Source organism: Lithobates pipiens, unplaced genomic scaffold, assembly GCF_037356315.1.
Source record: "Lithobates pipiens isolate NorthernLeopardFrog02 unplaced genomic scaffold, aLitPip1_a1.2 Scaffold_16, whole genome shotgun sequence".
Lineage (NCBI taxonomy): Eukaryota > Metazoa > Chordata > Amphibia > Anura > Ranidae > Lithobates > Lithobates pipiens.
Window position 1 is genome coordinate 255,860,756 of NW_027507748.1, and position 20,438 is coordinate 255,881,193.

The 20,438-nt window shown below is 44.5% G+C and overlaps 1 protein-coding gene across 4 annotated transcripts in view; it reads left to right on the plus strand.

Moving 5' to 3' along the window:
- The window catches only part of SLC26A9 (solute carrier family 26 member 9), a 753,885-nt gene that overhangs the window by 115,904 nt on the left and 617,543 nt on the right, over positions 1-20,438 (plus strand). For 2 of the 4 annotated variants that reach the window (XM_077481318.1, XM_077481322.1), the window contains exon 2: positions 11,965-12,012. The exons of the other annotated variants lie outside the window; for them this stretch is intronic. The gene's annotated coding sequence lies outside the window, so the exon portion shown is untranslated. The remainder of the gene's footprint in view (positions 1-11,964; positions 12,013-20,438) is intronic. 4 annotated transcript variants of the gene reach the window in all.

Consider the following 20,438-nt stretch of genomic DNA (forward strand, 5'->3'; position numbering starts at 1 on the left):
CGGACTTACCTCCGTGTGTGGGTAAGTTCGTTAATTTTCAAAAGTACGGCAGACTCCCGATATAGTCCGCCGGATAGTCTGATCGTGTGTACGCGGCATCAGAGTGAATGGTTCACTGCTAGAAAAATGTGACTCCTGTACACATAAGACGTCTGCATGTAGTTTTTGGGCTTCTCTCCACAGGGCAGATCTCTTAGCCGGATGATTTAAGCCATGTGCATTAAGCAAAACTACCTTCAACACCATTTTTGCAGCATTGTGACAGAAGATATATTACCTTTAGCACGACTAGTTCTCACCACAATGATGCACGTTTTTAAGGGTAGTGGTCGTCTTGTATTCTGCGGTATATTCCAGTTTACAAGCAGGTCCTCAACTCTGGTTTGGGAAGGAATATCAAATACAAAATGCAAAAGAAGAAAAAAAATTATGTCAATAGGGATTTGAACAACAACCAGTCAAATAAAAATGAGGATTCCAAGGGGAACCTGATGAGGATAACAATACCTATATCTTGCCGTGTGCAAGGGGGGGAGAAAAATGGCACTCAACATTTATGGTGCAATGGGATAGTATGCTCTACATTTAAGAGTTGTGCACAAGGTGTTCAGCTATGGCGCTTCTGCTTTGTCTTCTTTTGGGATACCACCTGCCATGAGTCCTGCATTTCAATCTTGGAAGTGGACGAAGTGTCCTGGGTGGCTGTTGTGTTCGCTCGGAGAATGTCCCATGACCTGAGCAGGGCAAGTCCCTCTTCAAGGTTGTTGACCACCGGGGTTTGGTCTTTATTTGTGATTGTCAATTTCGATGGGTATCCCCACCAGTAGATTATTGCATGATTTCGCAGGGCCTTGGTGACAGGCAGGAGGGCTGCGCGCTTTTGAATTGTGAACTGCGAAAGATCCGCAAAGAGCTGTAGAGAGGTGTATCTCTCGGGGGGTTGTTTTTTGGTACGGAATGCTGACATAAACCTGTCTTTGACATGATAGAAATGTACCCTCATCAGGACGTCTCTTGGAATGTTATCTGCTAGATGTGCAGGTTTCGGTAGCCTATGTATCCTATTAATCACCATCTCTGCCTCTAATAGGTCTGGTAGGAAGGCCTTGAAAAGATCTTGAGCATACTGCTGCAGCTGACCCCTGTAATGGATTCAGGGATCCCCCGCGCTTTAATATTATTCCTTCTGGACCTGTCCTCGAGGTCCGCGACCTTGGCCCTCAGCCATGTCACCTCATCCACTTGTTTATTAAGGGCATTAACGAGTGAGTTAAACATGGAGGTGAACTCACCCATTTTATGTTCCACATGGTCTACCCACCTGCCTAGCTCAGTCACATCAGTCTTAATCCCCCTCATACACTCCATCATGTCTGCATGTAATGAGCTCCGGAGGGAGACTAACATGTCTTTCAGCGTATTGTCAGAGAGTGGTTGGTTGCTAGTGGGGAAGGAGTCAATCATGTCTGCTAGCTCTCTGGTGTCATCTAATGTCTCCACATCTGTGCTCACCTTGTTGTCGCCGAAATCTACAGCCATCCATGGCCTGGACTTTGCTGGGCTTCCTGAGAGCGGTGTTGATGCTTCAGGCGACTGATGTGGAGAGCGGTATTGTGAAGCCGGGCTAGGTGTCATTGAGCCCGTACTGCTCGAAGCATGTGGCGAGGAGCCCCCTGCGCCATCTTGGTTTAGGTCACGTTCCGCTCTCGGGAAGAATTGGGGCAGTTTTGTGTAAAACGAGCTGCACAGTGGAGGTAAGTATGATATGTTTGTTATTTAAAAAAAAAAACTAACCCTTACATTCACTTTAAGGCTAGATTCCACTAGTTTTGCACTCTGAAGAGGATCCGTGGTCAGATTGTTCTTCAAAGAACATTTGGCAGGCAGCGAGGAGGTGCAGTATTGCTTCCTAGTCACATATTTGAATCCCTTAAACCCTACACTACTGCATCACAGCCGCATTCAGTTGAATGGAGATAATTTTTGCTGTGCTGCATTGAAAATCTTCATGACCTAAATGATTCCTTTGGGTTTTAAAGACCTGAACCCCCCCACCCAGGAAAAAAATTATCTACGACCCTAGTTTAACTGGATAGACTATACCACACTCACCATCCGGCTGCCTCATCCCCTGTCACCCTCAGTAACACCAAGATCAGTCTCAGTACGGCTGAAGAAGTCTCTTACCTCGCCCCTTTCCTGGGTTCGTTGATCAAGACTCCCTTCTGTGTGCCAAAGGGTAGAGGAATGCCATCCTCCCTTAGCGTAACCACCTTGCAATGCTGTCGTGGCAATCTAACATCTGGTCCTTTTTTTAATTTCACGTACAATTTCCACCTGTACATGTACTTCTGCAGCACCACTGGATTAAAGTCATACACAGTATAAAAATATCCCACATACAGCCAAAAATTTTCAAATGGCGGGTGTCAGCTCCAAATAATGTATAGAAAGATCCACAAGGGAAATGGTAAAATTGTGAGGAGCACCGGGGCTTTGTGATACCCAAAAAGTAAGTAGTTGAGTATATAAAAAAAAAGTAATTATTAAAAAAGCTAAAATATTGCCTATACATTATTATTATTATTATTATTCAGGATTTATATAGCGCTGACAGTGTGTGCAGAGCTTTACAACAGTAGGGCAGACAGTACAATTACAATACAATTCAATATAGGAAAAATCAGAGGGCCCTGCTTGTTACAGCTTACAATCTAAGAGGGAGGGTCAAGTTATACGAAAGGGTAAAAACTGTGGGAAGTGAGCTGATGAAGAAAATAAAAGAACGTTTTTTAGGTGGAGGCAGGGCAGGCTTCGACGAAGAGAAAAGTTATCAGGGATCGTCTGAAAGTAGATTTGGAGATAGTCTGACAGATTGGGGTAGGGTATTCCAGAGGATGGGAGAGGCTTGGAAGAAGTCCTAAAGGCAAATATGGGAGGAGGTGATGAGGGAGCTAGAGAGCAGGAGGCAGTGGCGTAACTATAACCTTCAGGGCCCCGATGCAAGAAACCATGAAGGGCCCCCCTGAACCCCAGCCAGGGCCCTTCCCTCCGTGTCCGGCGGTGGAACTCCAGGGCGTGGTTACAGGTATGACCTTTGTGAGCCCTGTAGTTCCACCACTGGTATCAGTAGTTTTTTTTATTATTTTTATTTTTAGGTGCCCCATTGGGGGACTGTCCCTAGGCAGGATGGGGTCCCCGTCCCCAGAAGAGATGAGGTCCTTTTCTCCAGGGCAGATGAAGTTACTGCCCCCAGGTGAGAAGGGGTCCCTGTCCCCAGGGGAGGTGAGGGTCCCTGTCCCCACGTGAGAAGGGGTCCCTGTCCCCAGGGGAGGTGGGGGTCCCTGTCCCCAGGGGGAGATGGAGGGGGTATGTAATGGTGTGTGGGGGATGGGGTCCTCTCACTCACCATGACCAAGCTGTAGGCTGCGCACTCATCCATGTTGGCCTGGGCTCCATCCAGTGTGCTGGACGGGCGATCAGCATATCTCCCAGAAAGACCTTTCATCATCTGTGTATGACGGGGGAGGAGGGGGGCTGGCAGACAAGCCTGCAGTGTTCTCCGGGAGCCGGCTCTCATAGGGCTGCACTGCATCTGTGTGCTTAAAGTTTGTTTACCCGGGAGAAGTATGCAGTGCAGTGTGGGCCGGACTCAGGGGGGGCAGAACTCTGGCTGGGGAGAACAGACATCGGACTGAGCGGCAATGCATGGAGCAGGAGAGGGGTACTCTGAGGAGCCGGCCGAGGACACAGGTCATGCGGGGAATGCACAACTAAAGAGCAGCCAGTGCGATAGTCGAGCATGGAGCTGTGCTAGTCACCCTCCACCTCCAGCCACCCGTGTGCATGGTGCACTGGTACCCCTAGCTGCCTATGCTGCTGCCGGCCATATGTAGAGGGGGCTGCATGGGCCCCCTGCATCACAGGGCCCGGTTGCGGTCGCAACTGCTGCACCCCCTATAGTTACGCCCCTGGCAGGAGGCCTTGGGAGGAATGAAGAGGACGATTAGGTTGGTATTTTGAGACTAGGCTAGTGATGTAGCTGGGGGCAGAGCTGTGGGTGGCTTTGTAAATTATTGTTAGTATTTTGAATTTAATTTGTTGGGTGGCAGCCAATGGAAGGATTGGCAGAAAGGGGTAGCAGACGCTGAGCTGGTTGTAAACTGTATGAGTCTGGCAGCAGTATTCATGATGGACTGAAGGGGGATAGTCTATGTAAAGGCAAGCCAATGAGGAGGGAGTTGCAGTAGTTATAACCAGGAAGGGAATCAGGAGCTTTGCGGTTTAGAAACTTTGGAAAGGGATTGGATGTGGGGCCGAAAGGAGAGTTCAGAGTCCAGGATTACACCTAGCACCCTGGCATGTGGGGATGAGTGGATGGTTGTGCCATTGCTTTTAAGAGAGAAGTCAGGGGAAGAGGCACGTGGGGGAGGAAATATTATGAGCTCGGTTTTGGAGAAGTTGAGTTTGAAGAAGTGGTCTGACATCCAGACATATGTCTGTTAGTAAGTTAGTAACACGTGAGGAGACTTATGGAGTGAGTTGAGGGATGGAGAGATAGATTTGGGTGTCATCAGCGTAGAAATTATATTGAAAGCCGTGTGAGGCAATCAACTGACCTAGGGAAGAGGTGTAGATTGAAAATAAGAGAGGTCCAAGAACAGAATCTTAGGGGGACCCGACGGAAGAGGAGAGGAGGAAGTAGAATTGTAAGTGACACTAAAGGTGTGTTGGAATAGGTAGGATGAGAGCCACCAAAGAGCGCAGTCATGGAGACTGAGGGAGTAAAGTTTTTTGAGGAGGAGGAGGTGGTCATTCATATCAAAGGCAGCCAAAAAGTCCAGAAGTAGTAATACAGAATAGTGTCCATTGGTTTTTGTAGTTAGTATGTCATTTGTGAGTTTTAGATATAAGTTGGGGAGATAACCAAACATAAAAATATATGTAACAACAAACATGTACAGAATAATACAATACATTTGAATGGATATAATGGATAGTGCATTTTGCCAAGCAGCCCCGACGTGTTTTGACCAGTATGGTCTTCTTCAGGGAATTGCCTTTGGATACCACATTAAAGGATTCTCTGAAGTAAACACACAAAATAAGTATACTGCATATCCAACTGTAAACATATTCAAAGGACCATGTACAGATTCAAATAACACACAAACTTACATGGCTTATGAAGTACACAAAATGCAATTGATAATGCCGGAAGTCATCAAAGGTGGAAGGAGGGCAGTAGAGAGACACAGAGGAGGGAAGGAACAATATCAGCCCATGTGTCCCAGGCACAAGGGATATCAGCCAGAGCATGAGAACAGTGTGCCTAACAAAAATGTATATATAACATGCTGAATACATTTAAAAAAGATGATGATATAAACTCGCGCCTAAATAATGGTCATACCTTAGTGGACAAATGGGATCACATGCAGGGCTCAAGTCCTGCGGGAACGCATTGGGAACGGAGTTCCTGTACTTTTTCCACAACAGGAACTCAGTTCCCGTTAGCAGCCGCATCCTGCATATGCCTGAGTAACTGGTTGCTAGGCTGAGCAGCGCCTCCGGGAGGGAGAGCAGTCAGCCACAGACACCACACCAGAAAGAGCCACACTTACTACTGGTAAGGATCCAGTCTGTGCCCACTGCCCAGTCAGTGCCAGACAGTCCCGGGGCAGCCACCGGCTACTCCCGCACCCGCTGTAGCACATTGCCAGTAGTGCAGCCCAACTCTGAGCTGCCAGACTTCTCCAGTTCAACTTCTCCTCTCCTGAGCCTCCGAGTCCTCCCACCCACAAGGACCGCCGCGAGTTTGCCGCCCACCAGAGTAATTGACAAACTTCCAGGTTAGTGTGTTGCACACACTTTGTTAGTTACAGTGAGCATGCTCCCCCTCCGTTCTGCTGCTGTGTCCCCCACTCCCCCTCTGTTCTGCTGCTGTCCCCCACTCCCCCTCCGTTCTGCTGCTGTCCCCGATTCCCCCTCCGTTCTGCTGCTGTGTCACCCACTCCCCCTCCATTCTGCTTCTGTGTCCCCCACTCCTCCTCCATTCTGCTGCTGTGTCCCCCACTCCTCCTCCATTCTGCTGGTGTGCCCCCCCACTCCTTCTCCGTTCTGCTGCTGTATCCCCAATCCTCCTCCATTCTGCTGCTTTGTCCCCCCCTCCCCCTCCGTTCTGCTGCTGTGTCCCCCACTCCCCCTCCATTCTGCTGCTGTCCCCCACTAGACATGGGCGCCGTCAATAAATTCGCTTCGTTCTGTTCCGTTTCAATTCGTAATAAAATTAATTCGTACTTCGTATTTCGTGTCCGTTTCGTACGAAATACGAATTGTCGTTAACGTGTACGAACGTTCTTTACGATGAATTTAAAGGCAAAAACATTGCTCATTATGCTTATTATGACTTGCAGAAGACTTTTGTGATAGAAGTCAATGTAAATTGAAAATCAGTGAAGGACTTTCATCCTCTCTGGGCAGGCTGCCAAGCAAAGAACAAAATGATACAATGTTTCTTCTTCAATGAGCTGAACTCTGTGTGTAGAAGTTCTCAGTTTAACCATTTAAAGACTAAATCTTTTCTGACACTTGTTGCTTACAAGTAAAAATCCAGTAGAAAATCTTTCAAACGCAAGTTAGCCCTTTTTTTTCGGTCGACCTCTAGGGAGCAGTGACATCAGCAGCGTGACATACAGCAATGACACCTGCACCGTGATAGAGTGATCTGACAACAGCACCGTGATAGAGAGCACTGACATCCGCAGAGTGACATACAGCAATGACACCAGCACCGTGATAAAGGGCTAACTTGCATTTGAAAGACCTCTGCGCAAATACCGCGTCACATAAAATATTGCAACAACCGCTATTTTATTCCCTAGGGTCTCTGCTAAAAAAATCATCAAGTATCATTTTGTTCTTTTCTTGGCAGCCTGCCCAGAGAGGATGAAAGTCCTTCACTGATGTCTTCAGGCAATTTACATTGACTTCTATCACAGAAGTCTTCTGCAAGTCATAATAAGCATAATGACTGAGATCCGGAATTCGTAAACAAAAGTTCGTATTCCGTACAGAATTCGGACGCACGGCAATTCGTATTTCGGATCCTCCCGAACGTACGAATTTTGAGAAATTCGTACGAATTTGAGATTCGTACGAAACGAAGCGCAGATGTCTATCCCCCACTCCCCCTCCATTTTGCTGCTGTCCCCCCACTCCCCCTCCGTTCTGCTGCTGTGTCCTCCACTCCCCCTCCGTTCTGCTACTGTCCCCCTCCATTCTGCTGCTGTCCCCCTTCAGTTTTCCTCCATGTCCCCCTCCGTTCCGCTGTCCACCTTCATTCTGCTGTCCCCCTCCATTCTTGTGGTGATTATTCTGTTAGTTTGACAAGTTAACTTATTTTGTTTTTGTAAACTGGCACTTTACAATAAATGTTGCATTGTATTTTCTGTGAAATATATATGCATATGAGCGTAACATTTTTTTTTTTGGTGGGGGAGTGGATCTTTGGTGGGAGTTCCCACACTTTTTTCACCAGGACTTGACCCCTGATCACATGTATATGGCCCAGCGAATGGTAGTTGCAGATCAAAAAAGACAGTAGTTAAAGAAATGCAGAGAGGGTCTCAGGACCCAAATCCATTTAGACGAAAAAAATAAATAAAACATAAAAGAACCCCAGAATAACTATAAATGTTCCCAGTGTAATCATCCAATTGTCAAAATTTGACCAAATGGTTTACACAGCACAGCTTACCAGTGCATAGGTCACAGCATCAAATCCCAAAAGGAAATCTCCACTAACAGCACTGCACCTCCAACCAGCATCTACTCAGGGAGAGAGATGAGGTGGGAGGAATAAAAGCAGTGGAGACAGGTCAGGTGACAAAGGTGGAACAATGTATGTGGCGCGATTTGCAGCAAAACAAAAACTTCCACAGCTGTGGGGATGTCTGGCTGTTAGGAGAGGCAATCTCTCCATCATCCCCCGCCGTGTCAATCCAGGGATAGTTTTCGGAAGTGACGTCTGAACCAGAAATGACGTAATAGCCAGGACCAGAAGTAGCAATTCTGCTATGTTGGAAACTGGTGAAAATGGGAGAAAGACAGCGCCAACGTGCAGAAAACCAGGGAAGGATTCCCTGGAGGGGTGGATAAAAGGGTGGATACCCCCAATAGCATCCCAAGGACAGCCCCCTTCTTCTACACGTTTGCCTCTTTGCTGATCCTGGCCCCTCCCTCCTGTCGAGTGCCCCCACAGCAAGCAACTTGCTATGGGGGCAACTGAGCTGAGCTGTAGCTCCGTGTGTACATTCACACCTCTCTTCCCTGATTGGCTCACTGACTTTATTTGACATCCGTGGGAGCCAATAAGGAGGGAGAGACGGCCAGGGGATTCATGGACATTGCTGGACAGAGAAGGGGCTCAGGTAAGTATTAGGGGGTGCTGGGGAGGCTGCTACACATAGAATACATTAAGATAAAAAAAAACTTCCGCCTTTACAACCACTTTAAGGTCCCATTCACACTTGTGTGACTCATCATGTGACTTTGGAACCCAAAGTCGCACCACATGTTTACCAATGAGTACTGTTAATATCTGTGCAACTTAAAGTCACAGCGACTTTAAAGTAGTTCCTGCACTATTTTGGTCTGACTTTCATTCTTGAGGGCCATAGACTTCAACGTAAAACCTCAAAAGTTGCATGGAAGTCGCACCTGTATGATATACATGCGACTTGTGTGTGACATGTGAAAAGAATGCCAGCAATGAAAACTAAATGAAAAAACAGTGTAACCCCCCCCCCCAAAAAAAAAATCCATACCAAGCCCTCATCCCCAAGCAGCCAGCCCGGCAGGTCAGGAAGGGTGGGGGCCAAGCAAGCACCCTCGTCTCCTCTTGAACCATACAAGACCACATGCCGCCAACATGAGGGGGTACTTTGGGGCAGGGGGGCTCTGCCCCTCCCACTCCAAAGCACCTTATCCCCATATAGATTGGAACAAGGGCATCTTCCCCATGACCCTGGCTGGTGGTTGGTGGGGTCTGTGGGTGGGGGCTTATCGGAATCTGGAAGCCCCCCAAATCATGCCCCCCATGTGAATGTGTTGGGGTACATAGTATCCCTACTCATTCACCAAAAAAAGTGTAGTGTAAAGTAGTAGTAGTAATGACAGTAGGCAGTTTTTGCCAATTCTTTTATTTAAAGAATGTCCCCCGGTGTAGATCCATCGTCAAAATGGAATCGTCAAAAAAGAAAACCCCCAGTCCCGATGAAGGCTCCCGCTGTCTGCCATACCATATACTGTCATACTCATTTACATGGGGGGCAGGATCTGGGGGCCCCCTTGTTAAAGGGGGCTTTCAGATTCTGATAAGCCCCCCACCTGCAGACCCCTACAACCACCAGCCAGGGTTGCGGGGAAGAGGCCCATGTCCTCATAACCCACGGGGACATGGTGCTTTGGGGTGGGGGGGCATATGGCCTGGGATGGTTCAGGAGAGGGACACTCACTCTCCCCCCCTTTCCTGACCTATCGGGCTGCATGTTTGGATAACGGTATTGTACGGGTTTTGGGGGGACCCCACACCATTTTTTTGTTGACGTGAGGCTCCCCTAAAAATCCATACCAGACCCGAAGGGCCTGGATGGAGGAACCAGGACCTGACGCTCAGCTTTTATGGAGAGAAGATGGTAAGGTGTCATTGCACGGGATTGTCACTGAGCTGGTGAGTGATACAGGGGTCCATACAAATGAGTATAGAGGGGCTCTATACATCCCTATTTATCACCATAGAGGGGCCATGGACATTATTGTGGGGGTTAAAATATATTATTTTAGAGGAGGTATATATATATATATATATATATATATGGTTCATGGCATTCAGACATTATAATAATAATAATAATAATAATAATAATAATAAATAATAATTGGGGTTCTACTCCCCTAATGCAATAGGCTGTTCACACCTATGTGCCCACATCTGTTGTTCCCCCCTGTGTGCCCAAGCTCCCACACCCTGTAACGCTGCTGGCTTTCCTCTCCCGCTGGGCACTGCAGGAACCCGGGGGATGAGAGCAGGGAAAGGGGCTGGTAAATAAATAATTTACTGGCACCTTCCTTTTCTGAATGGACACAGTGAGCAATTGATAGTGATCGCTTCTGTGTCCATTGATAACTGAGCATAGTAAACTGTGTAGGTGTGCAGGTGTAGGTGAGAGGCCCCTAATGCATACTGTTGTGTTTGGGGCCAATCACCTGCATCCGCTTGTCTGTTAAGTTAGGACCTGCGGCTGTGTTTATACAGCTGCTGTGTCCCTATAGTGTAACATTGGCTGCTTGAACACAGCAATGGCCACATTCAAAAATAAAAATCAGACTGTACAGACCACAGCACTCCTGTGAATGAGCCCCAAGACCTTGTTTATAGTATAGTAAATGAGGTTGAAAAAAGACACAAGTCCATCAAGTCCAACCTATGTGTGTGATTATATATCAGTATTACATGGTATATCCCTGTATGTTGCGGTCGTTCATATGGTTATCTAATAGTTTTTTGAAACTATCGATGTCCCCCCGCTGAGATCACCGCTTGTGGAAGGGAATTCCACATCCTTGCCACTCTTACAGTAAAGAGCCCTCTACGTAATTTAAGGTTAAACCTCTTTTCTTCTAATTTTAATGAGTGGCAACATGTCTTGTTAAACTCCCTTCCGTGAAAAAGTTTTATCCCTATTGTGGGGTCACCAGTACGGTATTTATAAATTGAAATCATATCCCCTCTCAAGCGTCTCTTCTCCAGAGAGAATAAGTTCAGTGCTTGCAACCTTTCCTCATAACTAATATCCTCTGGACCCTTTATTAGCTTAGTTGCCCTTCTTTGTACTCGCTCCATTTCCAGTACATCCTTCCTGAGGACTGGTGCCCAGAACTGGACAGTATACTCTAGGTGCGGCTAGACCAGAGTCTTGTAGAGAGGGAAAATGATCATTTTATCTCTGGAGTTGATCCCCTTTTTAATGCATGCCAATATTCTGTTTGCTTTGTTAACAGCAGCTTGGCATTGCATGCCATTGCTGAGCCTATCATCTACTAGGACCCCCAGGTCCTTTTCCATCATTTTACATTTTTCTAAATTAAATCTCATTTTCCATGTAGTTGCCCACCCCATTAATTTGTTCAGATCTTTTTGCAAGGTTTCCACATCCTGCGGAGAAGTTATTGCCCTGCTTAGCTTAGTATCTTCCACAAATACAGAGATTGAACTGTTTACCCTATCCTCCAGGTCGTTTATGAATAAAATAAATAGCATTGGTCCCAGCATAGAACCCTGGGAGACCCCACTACCCACCGCTGACCATTCCAAGTACTCCCCATTTATCACCACTCTCTGAACTTGCCCTTGTAGCCAGTTTTAAATCCATGTACTCACCCTATGGTCCATGCCAATGGACCTTATTTTGTACAGTAAATGTTTATGGGGAACTGTGTCAAATGCGTTTGCAAAATCCAGATACACTACATCTACAAGCCTTCCTTTATCTAGATGGCAACTCACCTCCTCATAGAGGGTTAATAGATTGGTTTGGCAAGAACAATTCTTTATGAATCCATGCTGATTACTGCTAATGATATCGTTCTTGTTACTAAAATCTTGTACATAGTCTTGTACATAGTCCCTAATCACTCTCTCCAAGAGTTTGCATACTATTGATGTTAAGCTAACTGGTCTGTATTTTGGGCCTAAGTTCTGTTTACACACAGAACTTTATTAACTCCAAACAGCTCTTTAGATACAGCAGGAATTTTGTAAGTTATGCTATGTTTGTGTCCGCTAATAATGATTTTAGTGTATTTTTAGTGAAAATATTGTTTAGATATTTTTTTTTTTGGGGGGGGGGGCCTGTCAGTCATTTCTAACAGAAGCCCTGTATGTTGTACCTTACTTTCTAGGACTCCAGTCAACTACCTGTACATGAAACACAATTGAAAATATCTGAGGTAATCAGTAAAACTGCAATTGTTGTTATTATTATTAATATTATTATTACTATACAGGATTTATATTTTGTTCTCTTCATGGGGTGAGATGAGTCTTTGTAGTAAGTTTGTAATGATTTTGTAATTAGTGTATGTTTTATGTGTATGTCCAGCCAAAACTTTTTTTTTTGTATTGGATAGATTTTTTATTGCTGACTGTGTTCCAATTCAGGAGATTCACCTATCCATGTATACTGAAGACCATTGTCACTGAGACAGAAAAAGTCAGGGGAAATACAAAATTATTTGAAAATTGTCCTCAGAACAAAAAGAAGGTCAAAGGACACCTGTTCCAGGGAAAACTAAAAGGGGAATTTCACTTTCTGTGATTTCCTACTAGACATGTGCATTCCTTTTCGTCTGTATTTTCGTTATCATTTTAACAAACGATAACGAATCTACAGAATCCAAAAACCAAAAGATCAGACATAAACAAATGCTTTATTTTTGTTTTCGTTGTGACAACAGTTCGATATAGATAGGAGATTCGACATGACGCTGACAATAGCAATCTGTGTCAATCGAACTTGTGGTCGAAGGTGCCTAACCTTAGCTCTATTAGTCCAAGATTATTCTACATAGAGAGAAAAGATTTGACATAGAGAGAAAAGATTTGACATTCTAGAGACAATAGCAAAAAAGGTCGAATGTGCCTAACCTAACTCTATTAGTCCAAGATTATTCGACAAAGAGCGAAAAGATTTGACATGAAGATTCCACGAAGCAGTCGCTGTGAGTGGACATTTATGGTCAAATGCTTCGCCCAATAGGCTATAGAAGAATTCTAATGTTGGTTGACTAGTAATAATAATTAATAAATATAATTATTACTAGTGTCATACAACATTAGAATTCTACTATAGTTTGCAGGTGGAACATTCGTCCAGAAATGTATGATTGCAGCATCATATAGTTTAGCTACTCCGTTGAATCTTCTTAGAACATTTGACAGACACTATAAGCCTTCAATGACAGATTCAATCTTAATTATTTCAGATTTTTGAACAAATGCATTTTTTAACGATACAAAATAAATAAAAACAAATTTCGGGAGCAACTAAATAAATTTATTTTTCGGATGAAAATGAAATTCCGAAATGAAATATTTCAGTGTACACATGTCTATTTCCTACTGCATCTCTGTAACAGAATTTGAAGGCAAATTTCCCCAATGGTACACATACAGGCTTAAACTCTTCCCTACATTACTCTGTCAAAAGCTTTGGAAAAGTTTGGCTATACATTTACTTTAAACATGTTGCTTTTTTGGGAATTTTGTGTTTTAGTCCAGCATTTCATCTTTCAGATCATATTAAGAAATTGCATTCCACAAGGCAATGCAGGAGTTAAGAAATTGTGTTTGAATAACATTAGAGGCTGTTCAGAATGTTAAGAAATTATACGTCAGATTAATGCAAACAGTGGAAGTTATGACATTATTCATAGCCATAATCCACAGCTTCACCACGTCTGGAGAACTTGCCTGAACATGTGTAAACATGCAGTTTGATGATCAAATATGTCCAATCTCATCAACACCAAAAATCTTTTGGTTTAGTTGACATCAATAAAACTGTTAAGTTGCTAAAAATATGTAACCCTTTCATCCCCTGTGCTAACTGAACCTTCATTCTCAGACCAGATTTTGCAATGTTATATCAATCGACATAATAATGCAAGGTTTACCTTTTCCACATCAAGTGCCATTTTAAAAGCTATAGGAAACCAGCATGCCAGTGATTATTAGCGCACTGTAGTTATATAGATTGTTTGCAATTTTGAAATAGTTGCAATGATGGCATATAAAACTCATTAGTTATTTTTATTAACTGCTGCACACACAAAACATGTTTGTATTTGGACCTCCAATAAACCCCAGTTCCTGTACCATAGAGACCTCAGATAAGCTACAATTCTTGCACCTTAACAATCTTAAATCAGCCTGAATTCCTGCACCTTCACATTTCAGATCTGCCAGAATTCCTGCTCCTTCACACCTTAGATCTGCCCAATGCGACCAGCCCCCAACTCTGCACCTTACGAAACACAGGGTATTTACATACCTGTTGAAAGGTTTAAAGTGTTTGTTAACCCAAAAAGAAATATGCAGATCCTGGTTCCTTAAAGCGGATTACACAGCGCTTGTGCTGTGTAATCTGCCCCCCTCTAAATTGTAAAAAGAAAATCCTGAACTTGCCACTTCCTGTATGCCCTCTCTAAACCAACCACGAAAATGGCTGTGTAATCTGCCCCCCTCTAAATTGTAAAAAGAAAATCCTAAACTTGCCACTTCCTGTATGCCCTCTCTAAACCAACCATGAAAATCAGAGCTGCTCCTCCTTGATCACTGTGGTCTGATTGTGTCCCTGCATCATACGTATCTGTCCTCTCTGCTCTCTTCTCTCCCCCCTCATGACTTCCTTCCTGCCTGTCATCTCCCTCTGTGTCTGGTCTGTCTCTGCCCCCCCCCCCCCCCCCCCCCACTGCCAGCCTCTCTATTAAAAGCTGACATAGAACACTATGTCAGTAGTTTTCAAAAACAATTGTTCTAAATACCTAATTTGAGTCGGTCAAGTGACTTGCTGCCACTTTACATCTACGATACATGGCTTCTACGGAGAAGACAAGCGGTCAAGTGATCTCTCCAGCTGTTGTCAGAGGGAGATCACAGCAGAAGCAATCCATTGGAGATGTAAAGCGGCCACGAGTGATGTGGCAGACGTGAACACTGCTCAAATTAGGTATTTGGACTGCTAATTTTTTAAAACTACTGACATAGTGTGCTATGCCACTCTCTAATAGAGGGGCTGGCATAGTTTTATATAGATGGGTTAAAAAAAACATTTAAACAAGAGGATGAAGAGTGTAGGAGTGCAGGCAGTTTTCTTCCACAGTCCAATGTCCTTAGCGACTGACTAGAATTAACTTACTTTAATGTCAGAGAGTTGGGTGGGCTGTGGGTGAAGCCTTATGCCACATACCCACGACCGGACTTTTCGAGGCACTAGGTCCGACGGTCTTTCCAACGGAATTTCGGCAGAGTTCCGACGGACTTTCCGAATGAACGGACTTGGCCACACACAATCACACCAAAGTCCGACAGATTCGAATGTGATGACGTAAGACTGGACTAGAATAATGAAGTTCATAGCCAGTAGCCAATAGCTGCCCTAGCGTCGGTTTTTGTCCGTCGGACTAGCATACACACAAACGGATTTCTCGATCCGGCGGAGTTCCGGTGGAAAAATTTAAAACATGTTCTATTTCTAAAGTCCACCGGATTTTTGGCAAGCAAAGGTCCGATGGAGCTCACACAAGATCAAATTGTACCTTTGCTGTCAAAAAGTCCGGTTGTGTGTACGCGGCATTAGGCCGCGTACACACGCGGGGACTGTTCGCCCAACTTTGTCCGTCAAACAGTTTCGGCAAACAGTCCGCTCAAAATTAGCATGGACGGACATGGCCACACACGACGGACGAACAGTTTGCTGAAACCGTGCGCGATGACGTGAACGGCACGTACGACGGGACGAAAAATACGACGTCCTATACACTGCGTTATAACTTTCGGCGTGAAAATCCTTTCTGAGCATGCGCGCAACTTTGTTTGACGAACAAGCCTACACACGCGGGGACTGTCCGCTGAAACAAGGTTTCAGCGGACAGTTTTTCGGAATTTCCGAAAAACCTTGTTCAGCGGACTGTTCGCTGAAACTGTCCGCTGAAAGCCCACACACGAGCGGACTGTCCGCTGAAACTTGGTTTCAGCGGACAGTTTCAGCGAACAGTCCCCGCGTGTGTACGCGGCCTTAGACTTGACAGCCTAGAGTTGGGTGATGCCCATGGTGATGAGCCTCCTCAGACCTGTTTTCACCACTGCATCCACTACAAACTTCTTCCACCACTGTACCCTCCACATAGATCTTCTACCACTCTAAAAAGAAACAAAGTATTCCGCGCCAGAGGAATTGAATTAGCTGCAGCCCACCCCAGCTGTACCCACATGTGTAGGATCAGTGAAAAAGTAGAAGATAGGTATATGGGTGAATTGGCGCTGCTAAGTGATAACAATGTGACAGAACTAAATAAAAATTAAGTTGAAAATTAAAGTGTACCGTCTTTTTAAGACATCATCATATACAGGTGCAAATATGTTGTCTGTGCAAACACAATTGTAAAGTGTTCTAGTGCTGTTCAATAAAAAAAGTGTTCAAAATGTGTCAATTTCTTCAAGAAGTCTCAAGTTCATAAATCAGCAAAAAATCAACAGCGTTTCAAAAAAATTACATTAAAAATTACAAAAAGTTCCATTCAATATATAAGTTCATAAGGGTGTCAGTATAGTGAAAGAATTTTCATCTGAAAAAATGGTAACTCTTCACACGTGCCCCCCCTTCTGGTCCACACTCACCAAATAGATGTAACCCTGCAGGGGTAAAAGGCCTGCCAAAAATCAAAAAATTTTTACAAACAAGGTTGGCAACCCTGTATATATGCTGAAAATGTGTTTTCATCGTTCTCAGTTACTACCCTTGAGTTAGGGAATAATTGCTGAGAACTAGTCTTTTTTATATTCTATTTCTATTATCAACATTTTTAGGAGGTTGTCTTAATATTGTATTATGTTTACCTGCCTGCCAATTGTGATTTTTTGGCATCCTAATTTTCTTTTTATAGCTTTTGTTTTATCCTTTGTAACTTGTCATTAAATGCCCCTTTCTCATTGTTTATGGCTGTTTTTAATTTGGTATGGTAATATAAAGTGAGCAATATACTTTGCATTTATTCTTTAAAGCTTGTTGCTCAGTGCCCATATCAATACATTTTGTGTGTTTTTAAACAGTCAGTTTAAAGCATTCCAATTTATATTCTTTGCCATTTGATAACAATACTCCCTTGAGAGTGGTGTCTAGCATTGGCAAATTGCCTCTCCTAAAAAGTAGTGTTTTTGTCTTTTAAGTATGTCCTTTAAAAAAAATAATAATAATTAAATGAAAATATGTTATGATTACTGCTACAAGATTTTTCTTTGTATGAACATGTAATAAATTTTATAAAAGAAGTGGGAAAATATCCACGCTATAAAAATAATCAGTACATATATAATAAGTTTATGGATACACAATAGCAGCCAGCATAAATATTGTTGATGGCAATATGACGAGTCCACCGGGACTCCGCGTTTTTTTTTTTTTTTAAAAGCCAGCAGCTACAAATACTGCAGCTGCTGACTTTTAAAATAGTGACACTTACCTGTTCAGCGCGCCCGCGATGTCGGCACCCGAAGCCGATCTCTAGGTCGCCTGTCGGGTCCTGCTGCCGCCATCTTGGGTATGGGAATCAGGAAATGGAGCCTTTCGGCTTAATTTCCCGGTTCCCTACTGCGCATGCGCAAATCGCGCTGCGCAATAAGGACGCTCCCCGCTGCCTCTGGGATCTGTGTGTTTCCCAGCAGGCAGCGGGGCACTTGCGGGAAGGGGCGGGCACTTGCAGAAAGGGGCGTACGTTACGCCCCTTTCCGCACAGAGCTATCCCGGAAGTGGGTGCAGTTACCTGGATTATCCAGGTAACTGCACCCCCCTCCCCCCTGAAAGGTGCCGATTGTGGCACCGGAGGGGGGGAGGGTTCCGATGAGCGGAAGGTCCACTTTAGGGTGGACCTCCGCTTTAATATAAAAAGTTTGTATGCGGCGCTGAAGAGGTAGGTCAAAAGGAGATGGAATCCAGGGGAGATGGTGAGTTGAAGAGACAGGACCCTTGCACCAGCTTTAGTGAACAACACACCATGCCACAGTTCACTCATAAATTACGCTTACGAAATGGCAGCATAGATGCTGAGGATATATCCAAGCTCCAACATGAACTGCTCTGACAGGCACCGCAAACTGCTCTCCCTCTGCAGGATTCAAAGACAGATCTTTGCACAGGAACCAGCTGTCACAGAATGCTCCACTTGATTATCCAACAAAGGGTATAGGCCCAAAAATGAATATAAGGAAGTGCATAGTGAAGCACAAATGGGTATTTAATGAATTTATTAGAAAAGTTTTCAGAGTTAAAAAAAAACAAGCATAAAAAAGTTATTCTAGCTGCAGCTCATAGCATGCTTGTGTCCTCAAGGCACCAACTCATGCATTTCTCTTTCAAAGATTTTTATTGAAAGATCAACATATGGTAAGTATAATGATCCTTCCTGTTCTCCCTTTTGTTCCTATCCTCCCCCCTTTTTCTCGTATGACTTTTTTACTATGTTACACACGCCCCCCACGGTGTTCCTATTAGCTGTCCTCTTGTGCACCAGTGTCTCATCTCCAAACCAGACTGCGCAGATTATATTCTAGATCTTATTTGTTTATTAATATATACCGGTAGTATATTTTTGTCTATTTTGCTTGTTGTTCTTATTATTAACTTCTCTATCTTGTTTGTCAGTCATGATAAGCTCCAGAAGAAGCGTGAAGACACGCGAAACATGTCGAGCATAGTATCATCTTTCAACCTATTTTTGATGTTCCAGGATTTTGGGTTATATACTATTATATTCTTAAGAGCGATTTTGTTTTTTTATTACCAAGTACATTATGACTATAATATAACAGCGGTAACACAATTTGGGATAAATCCCTGACTGCTGATGACTGTCTTTTGTATCCATTGTGTTTTTTTAGTAAAATGTATATTTTTAACAAAAAGTTGTTGTAACTGTGGCTAGAAAGTCCATAGCCCATTTTTCTCCTTTTCTCCATTGAGTGCCCACACAGTGCCCATACAGTGTCCATACAGTGCCCATACAGTGCCACAGTGCTCATCACTGTTAGTGTCACAAACAGTGCCATCTGTCATCAGTGCCGTCTATCAGTGCCATCTCAATGCCATCTGTCATCAGTGCCATCTCAGTGCCATCTGTCATCAGTGCCATCTGTCAGTGTCACCTGCCACATCAGTGCCACCTGCCAGTGTTACCTGTCACATCAGTGTCACGTTTCATCAGTGCCACATCAGTGCCACGTGTCATCAGTGCCACATCAGTGCCATGTGCCATCAGTGCCATCTGTCACCAGTGCCATCTGCCAGTGTCACGTGTCATCAGTGCCACTTATCAGTGCCATCTGTCATCAGTGCAACCTGCCAGTGTCACCTGCCACATCAGTGTCACCTATCAGTGTCACCTACCACATCAGTGTCATCTGTCAGTGTCACCTGTCAGTGTCACCTGCCACATCAGTGTCATCAGTCAGTGTTACCTGCCAAATCAATGTCACCTGCCACATCAATGCCATCTGTCACCAGTGTCATGTGTCATCAGTGTCACATATCAGTGCCATTTGTGAGAATGTCACAAAGATTATGTTCAGCCGAGGAGGCATACAATATTCTTGCGGCTGACGAGAACAATGAGAAGCTCTCTGCTTCGGATTCCTCATATTCGGATTCTGAGTCTGACGTGGACTACGAGCCTGCCCCAACCAGTGGAACACAGACAGCCTCAGAGGAGGATGAGAGTCTGCCTGCCAGATGAAGGCGTACTGGTGAGGAGGCAGTGCCATCCACCAGCACCACAATGCCATCCACCAGCACTGCAGTACCTCGCAAAGGCCACGTACCAGTGGGGTGTCGTGTCACCTCAGTCCCAAAGGGTTAGGTCCCATGCCAGCCTTCCCTATTCCCTTCAGAACCCCTTATGGCTTCCTCCCAATTCAGGAGAAGCTATCATTCCCCCTTTCACTGCCCAGCCAGGAGTCTAGGTGGACACAGAACATTTTTCACCAATCGATTTTTTCAACGTTATTTTTACTGAGGACATGCTTGCATCAGTTGTGGCCTAATGCAACCTATATGCCCAACAATTTATAGCAAGAAACCCAACGTCCTATTATGCCCGTTCCTACAAGTGGAGAGTGTGACGAACGCGGGTGTCAGATCCCTGCCCTCCTCGCTAACTGGCAACGAAGGACCGGCCAACCTCATACCACACTGTCACTTACGTAACAATGCCACACTCAGCTGCACCCAGCACAAAGATTTTCCAGCTTGCGGGACCACAATCTAGGTGCGGGCAGCCTGAGAGCGATTGTCACTGGGCTAATCAGGAAGGAATTTTTTCCCCTGCTTTAGCAAATTGGATCATGCTCTGCTGGGGTTTTTTGCCTTCCTCTGGATCAACTGTGGATATAGAATTGGGTATATGGGTTGGTATGATATTTATTATATATTTTTTTTTTTTGGTTGAACTGGATGGACTTGTGTCTTTTTTCAACCTGACTAACTATGTAACTATGTAACTTCATGAATTACACAATTAACCCTTTAACTGCCACCAACCTCGTTTTAAAAGACAGAATCGGGGGGACTCATAATTTTAGCAATACCAATTATAATTTTAGATTA